This window comes from Micromys minutus (genome assembly GCF_963924665.1).
Source record: "Micromys minutus genome assembly, chromosome: 18".
NCBI classification, from domain to species: domain Eukaryota; kingdom Metazoa; phylum Chordata; class Mammalia; order Rodentia; family Muridae; genus Micromys; species Micromys minutus.
This window is the reverse complement of record NC_137953.1, coordinates 50,211,618-50,218,327: the sequence shown is the minus strand read 5'-3', so window position 1 is coordinate 50,218,327 and position 6,710 is coordinate 50,211,618. Positions and strand designations below refer to the sequence as shown.

The 6,710-nt window shown below is 44.9% G+C and overlaps 1 pseudogene across 1 annotated transcript; it reads right to left on the bottom strand.

Moving 5' to 3' along the window:
* Nucleotides 1–989: 989 nt before the first annotated feature.
* LOC308432754 (ATP synthase subunit g, mitochondrial-like) lies at nt 990–1,264 on the bottom strand (annotated as a pseudogene). The gene has a single exon. The product of its transcript is annotated as an ATP synthase subunit g, mitochondrial-like (transcript).
* Nucleotides 1,265–6,710: the final 5,446 nt, after the last annotated feature.

The window sequence follows — 6,710 nt, the reverse complement described above, 5'->3', positions numbered from 1 at the left end:
TTCCTTGAGGACGCAGTTTGCCTAGACTCAGATTGTGTTATTACACATCTTTTTCTCTGTCACACGTTTCTCCATTTTTACACCTCCTTAACCATGTGCTGGATAGTTTTATGTCAGCTTGACACAAGCCAGAGTCGTTTTGGAAGAGGGACCCTCAATTGAGAGAATGCCCCTAACCTTGGCTGGGCATGGTGGTACACACCTTTAATCTCAGCACGTGGGAAGCAGAGGCTGGAGAATCTCTGTGAGTTCAGTCAGCCTGGTCTCTACATAATGAGTCCAAGATAGTGGGATAGGAAAACCCTGTCTCAGAAATCTGAAAGAGAGACGGAGAATGCCCTACCAGATTGTCCTGCAGACAAGCCTCATTTTCTTGAGTGACTGGATGTGGGAGGGGCCAGCTCACTGTGGGTACTACCTCTGGGGTGAGAGGTCTGGGTTCTATAAGAAAGCAGGCTAAGCAAGCCATAGGAAACAAGCCAGGAAACAGCACCCTCTGTGATCTCTGTATCAGCTCATACCTCCAGGCTCCTGCCCTGAACTCCCTCAACAGTGACAGACTGTTCCTGGGAGGAGACCAAGAAGAAGGAGGAGGAGGAGGAGAAAGAGGAGGAAGGGGGAGGAGGGAGAGGGGGAAGGAGGAGGGAGGGAGGAGGGGGGAAGGAGGAGGGATGGAGGAGGAGGAGGGGGAGGAGGAGGAGAAGAAGAGAGAGGAGGAAGGGGGAGGAGGAAGAGGGGGAAGGAGGAGGGATGGAGGAGGAGGAGGGGGAGGAGGAGGAGAAGAAGAGGAAGAAATAAAAAGCAAATAAGCTGAATTTTTCCTCAAGTAACTTTTGGTCATGGTGTTTTATCACAATAGAAAAATAACTAAGACAACGTGTATTTCTTTTTTTCCCCCACAGCTAGGACTTTATTCAGATTGCAGTCTCATTACACATGGTCCAAGAACATTCAAATAAGAACTTAAATCAGAAGCTAAAGATTGGTCTTCAAACATCATAGCCAACAATGCCACGTTTGCCCGTGGTCTCTCCGATATAAAAGCACATCCACACCTCAGCTTCCTTAACTGTAAGGTGTCTGAAGAACTTTGAAGTATTTTTTTCATGCTCTGAGTAGCTGTGGGGATTTCACCAGGGGTTGGGGGAACGAGCTCAACCTTGTCGTAGTGCCAAAATGTGGCCAATCGAGGCTTCGAGTAAGTCATGGCAGCGGCCACCATACACTGTGCTTTCTCCACAAAGTTGTGGATGAACCTGACCATGATCTAAGGTACAATGTGTATTTCTTTTCTCTTTTTTTCTTTTCTTTTTTTATTGTATAGTTTATGTATTTACATTCAAATGTTATTACCTTTCCCGGTCCCCCCTCCCACCCCCTCCCCCTGCTCCTACGAGGATGTTTCCCCTCAATGTGTATTTTCTAGTGAACTGTTAAAATTTAATCTTGCTCATATTTAAAGCCGTCACATTGTCAGATGATTGCAAAAATAAATCCAATTCATTTTGAGGAAAAAAGAGTGTTGAAAATGAAAGTAAGTAATAAATGTTATCATTTATACCTGTTTGTAATAAAACATTCTAACCTTTCTTTTTCTCCTTTTGAAGGTTTGTGGTTTTCTGAGACAAGGTCAGACTCTATCTCTGAGGATGGTCTGATCCTCCCAAGTGCTGGGATTTCAGGCAGGAACTTTTATGCCAGGTTTGTGAAGTGCTGGGAATTGAACCCAGGTCCTTACACTTGCTGAGCAAATACTCTATCAACAGAATCTCTATAACCCTGAAAGATGTCTAAGTGAATTAAGATCTGAGTAATTGCACAGAAAGAGTCCAAGTTCAAGCACAGATCCCTCCCAAGAAGGTCTTGCAGTGGGCTGGTCTGGGTTGCCCATCCTATAATCACAACACTTGGGAGGCAGACACAGAAGTCCAGGTGGTAAACGTTATACAAAGAGTTTGATGTCATCTGGTCTACATGATGCCACCCTGCTCTCCCCACAGCTGATCTCACAGAACGCTGGATGCAGTGAATGTCTTTATGTTAAAAACATAGCCATCTGAGGCTGGAGAGATGGCTCAGTGGTTAGAGCACTGACTGTTCTTCCAGAGGTTCTGAGTTTAATTCCCAGAAACCACATGGTGGCTCACAACCATTCGTAATGGGATCTGATGCCCTCTTCTGGTGTGTCTGAAGACAGCGACAGTGTACTCACATACATGAAATAAATAAATAAATCTTTTAATAGATGTGTGTGTGTGTGTGTGTGTGTGTGTGTGTGTGTGTGTGTAGATTTCACTGTTGCCATGGACCTCAGTCTCAGAGCTGGGGTACTCTGTAAACTTATTTTCCTTTTGAAGAGTATCTTTATCCCCATTATTTCAACCACATTATATTTGGAATACATTTTAGATAATAACCTAGTACTACCTCATGTATTCGGCTGTCCAAGTTATTTGAGCTTTGACCAGTGGGAGCTTTTCCAGTTGTTTTTCACAGTCATTGCAGCGGGTTCATAAGAAGAGGAAATAGGAGTTGGAGGAGGAAGTTCATATGATAGAGTGCTTGTCTAGTATGCTTAAAGCCCTGAGCTGGGTCCCCAATGCAGCATAAAACCAAGGTGTTGGGACGGAACTGTAAGTCCAGCACTCAGGAAGTGGAGTCAGGGCAATCAAAGTTCAAGGTCATTCTCTGCTATCTGTCAATCTGGAGGCAGTCTGAGAATACACAAAACCTATCTTTAAAAGGGATCGTGGGGGTGTGGAGAGACCTAGAGAGAGAGCTTATGCTCACACACGAGAGGGCTGTGTTTCTGCCCAAGAACAGAGGCCTCAGAGCAAACGAAGCCTGACAGCACCTTGCTTTTGACTTCTGACCTTTAGAGTCTAGAGAAATCATTTTCCGTTGTGGAAACCACCCACGGGCAGTAGCACTAACACCAGAGCATTACTATGTGGCTTTTCACCACAATTTAAAGGAAGTTTTAGAATAAAAGGTTTTTTTATTGGTGTATATATGTGTTTATGTGTGCATAGTATAGTGTGTGTCTATGTGTGTGTGTATGTCTGTCTGTTTCTCTCTCTCTCTCTCTCTCTCTCTCTCTCTCTCTCTCTCTCTGTGTGTGTGTGTGTGTGTGTGTGTGTGTGTGTGAGTGTGTGTGTGTGTATGTATGTGTGTGTGTGTTCATATGCCATGGCATGCATGTGGAGGTCAGAGGCAACATTGGGGGTTTTGTTGTTTATTTTTTGAGGCAGGGTTTCAGATGCAGCCTTGGCTGATCTGGAGCTCTATGTAAACTAGGCAGGTTTTGAACTTAGAGAGATACACCTGCCCCTGCCTCCTGAGTGCTGGACTGAAGGCTTGTGCCAATGGATTGACAAACACAAACACCCCCAGGCTGACTACTGAAAAACTACAGTTCCAGACAAGCAGAACCAGGCAAGCATAGTGAGGGGTTCAGAGTTTGAGGTCTGTCTAAACTAAAAAACTGATCTCTTTGCATTGAACCTTAGCCTGGTCTATTCTACATAGCGATTTCCAGGATTGTCAGAACCAAGTGAAAGACCCAGTCTCAAAATAAAATAAAATAGAACAAAATGTAAAATAAATAAAATAAAAATAAGTCCAACCCCAAACAAACAAAGCCCACAGACTACTTACTGGTAGATTGAAAATGTAGCTAGCATGAGTTAGGCTGTGGGTTCGGCAGTACTCCCAAACTAAAATTTCACTGGCCACCCAGTTGTTTGTGGGTCCTACTCTTGGTTGGGCTTCCGGCATTGGTGGCCCACCGTCTTAGCATACTTGCTGCTTTCCTTATGCAAAGCCTGTTCTAACCTTCACTGTGGCTCCTGAGAAATCCATGCATGGACTCTTGGGCTCCCGCTCAGCCAATAAGTTAGAGGGTCTATCAACACTCCACACCCTCCTCCACCCTTCCCCCCAGTTTCCTCTGCTCTCTCCAACCTTCCTACCAACCCTTTTCCAGAAGTCTACAGATTTAAATATGTTTGTGGTCTACTATGACCACAAGCTTTTTCTGTCATAACTCCATTATTAATTTAACCCACCATTCCCAAAATGCCTTGACCTTCGTGGCTTGGGTCCTAGAATCCTGCCTAGGGGCAGCAAGAAAGTGACTGGAGGACAGACACACAGACATATGTACAGTGCTGGGTCAGATAGGGTCCAGGATCGCAGTGGTACAGAACCAGGGAAGGACTAGCTAGTCTGTACGAGGTCTCTGTAGGGATCAGTCTGCAACTGTAATCACCCTGGAGGAGGAAGCTACAGTTGCTCTCTCTGCATACACTGATGAACAGTTCATACACACACACACACTCTGACTCCCAAGGGAAGTTCTGCCTCTCCTCTAGAGCCTGGCTTATGTGGGTGCTAGCTTTGCCAATTTCCCATAGGTCAACTGGTCTTGGAGTCCCCAACAGGCCATGTCATGTCATTCACTCAGAACTTCACCCTGCTCCCTACAGCCCTGCAGCTGCCTCCACTCTCAGACACAGCCCAGGGCAGCTGCCTCCACTCTCAGACACAACCCGCTGCAGCTGCCTCCACTCTCAGACACAGCCCACTGCAGCTGCCTTTACTCTCCTGCATCATGGATGCTGACATCTGTTTTCACCATTTCAGAGACATTTCAAATGTTTTCCCCTTCCCCCTCCTGTGCCCCTCCCCCTCCACTTGTTTCCATGAAGGTGCACCCTCTCCCAATCACCCTCTCCACTTCAGTGCCTTGGCATTCCCCTACACTGGGAAAACACACCTTCACTGGACCAAAGGCCTCTTCTCCCATTGATGCCAGACAATGCCATCCTCTGTTACATATGCAACTGGAGCCATGGGTCTCTCCATGTGCACTCAATGGTTGGGGTTTTAGTCCCTGGGAGCTGTGGTGGGTTTAGTTGGTTGGTATGTTGTTTCTTCCCATGAGGTTGCAGACCCTTTCAGCTCCTTCAGTCTTTTCTTTAGCACGTTCAGTGGGATCCCTGTGTTTAGTCTGATAGTTAGCTTGCAAACATCCTCAACTGTATCTGTATGACTTTGGCAGAGCCTCTGAGGAGGCATCCATATCTGGTTCCTGCCAGTAAGCACTTCTTGGCATCAGTAATAGTGTTTGGGTTTGGTGACTGCATATCGGGTGGATCCATAATAGAAATTTTTAACATGAACCACCAAGGTACAGCATCAATAGGTTGTATAAACTTTTTATTTTTTAACAGGCTCTCATTGTAGCTTTGACTGGTCTGGGACTTGCTATGTAGACTAGGATGGCCTTAAACTCATAGATTCTCCTTCCAACACTTGAAGCTGACTATTTATGTATGTATGTATGTATGTATGTATGTATGTATGTATGTATTTGAGATCTAGTCTCCTGACTGTCCCAGCTGGCCTTGAACTCAGTTGAGAATGACTTGGAGCTCTTGGTCTTCCTACCTCCGTTTCTCAATCGATGTGATTACATTTTTATTAGCATATCTCAGTTATACATGATAACTTATTTTTTTGAGACAGAGTCTGGCTAGGTATCCCAGCTTGGTCTCAAAATTACCCACAATCTTCCTCCCTGAGCAGGGTACACCTCTGTACCCATAGACTATATAATCTTGTGAGACTATCAGTATAGATGTGTTTCTTTTAATTGAATAGAACATTATCATGTAGTTCACAAATGTAAATAGTTTTTGCAAATATGAGAGTGTTTGGTAATTTTAATGTTATCCTTTCCCTTAAAAAAAAAAAAAAAAAAAAAAAAAAACAGATGTACAGGCCTGGCAGTGGTGTGGCACACCTTTAACCCCACACTCACTAGGCAGAGGTAAGCAGATCTCTATGAGTTCAAGGCCAGCCTGGTCTACAGAGGCAGTTCCAGGACAGCCAGGGCTACACAGAGAAACCCTGTCTTGAAAAACAAAAGAAACAAGCAAACAAACAAACAATCAGATGTACCCATGCCCACACACTGTGCACACAGATCTGCTTCCCAGGCAGCATTCCAGCCTTCGTTAGCCTTGGTGCCTTTAGTGCCTTACCGGGAGTATCCAGTCAGCAGATTGAAGCAACTGAAGCTCTATGTGACTAGAGCCTGCCCCCCAGGAATTCTGTGTTCTTGAAGAGCTTTGAACAAAATCCTATGTGCCCCTTACTCACTCTCTCTCTCTCTCTCTCTCTCTCTCTCTCTCACTCACACACACACACACACACACACACATTACCATACTTTAACTGAATACTTTCTTTTCCTTTGTGGTAGCTGTATAGTGCTTAGCTATATTTCTGATTATTTTCTATTCCCTTGTCTCTCAATCAACTGCCAAATTATGTCAATTATATATTGTTTTTCTAATGATGTTCATTTTGGTTGGTTCATTCGGTATTCTGTTCAGATAGCATCATTTCTGGTTTAACAATCGCTTCTGCCAAGCATAGTGGAGTGCCTTTCTAATCCTAGCACCAGAGTAGGCAGAGGCAGGTGGATCTCTGTGAATGTGAGGCTAGCCTGGTCTACATGGTTTTTCACTGGTCTACATCTTTTTTTTTCTACTGCCTTCCTCCAAGCCACACAACTTCCATCTGGGGTTGTTGACTCCCCTCATGAAGTGTTGGGGACAGTCACAAGACCCTCATCTCATTGCGGAATCTTTCCACCGTTCCTAGATCAGCCATGGCAAATGGAACACAAAGTAGGTCTGCTG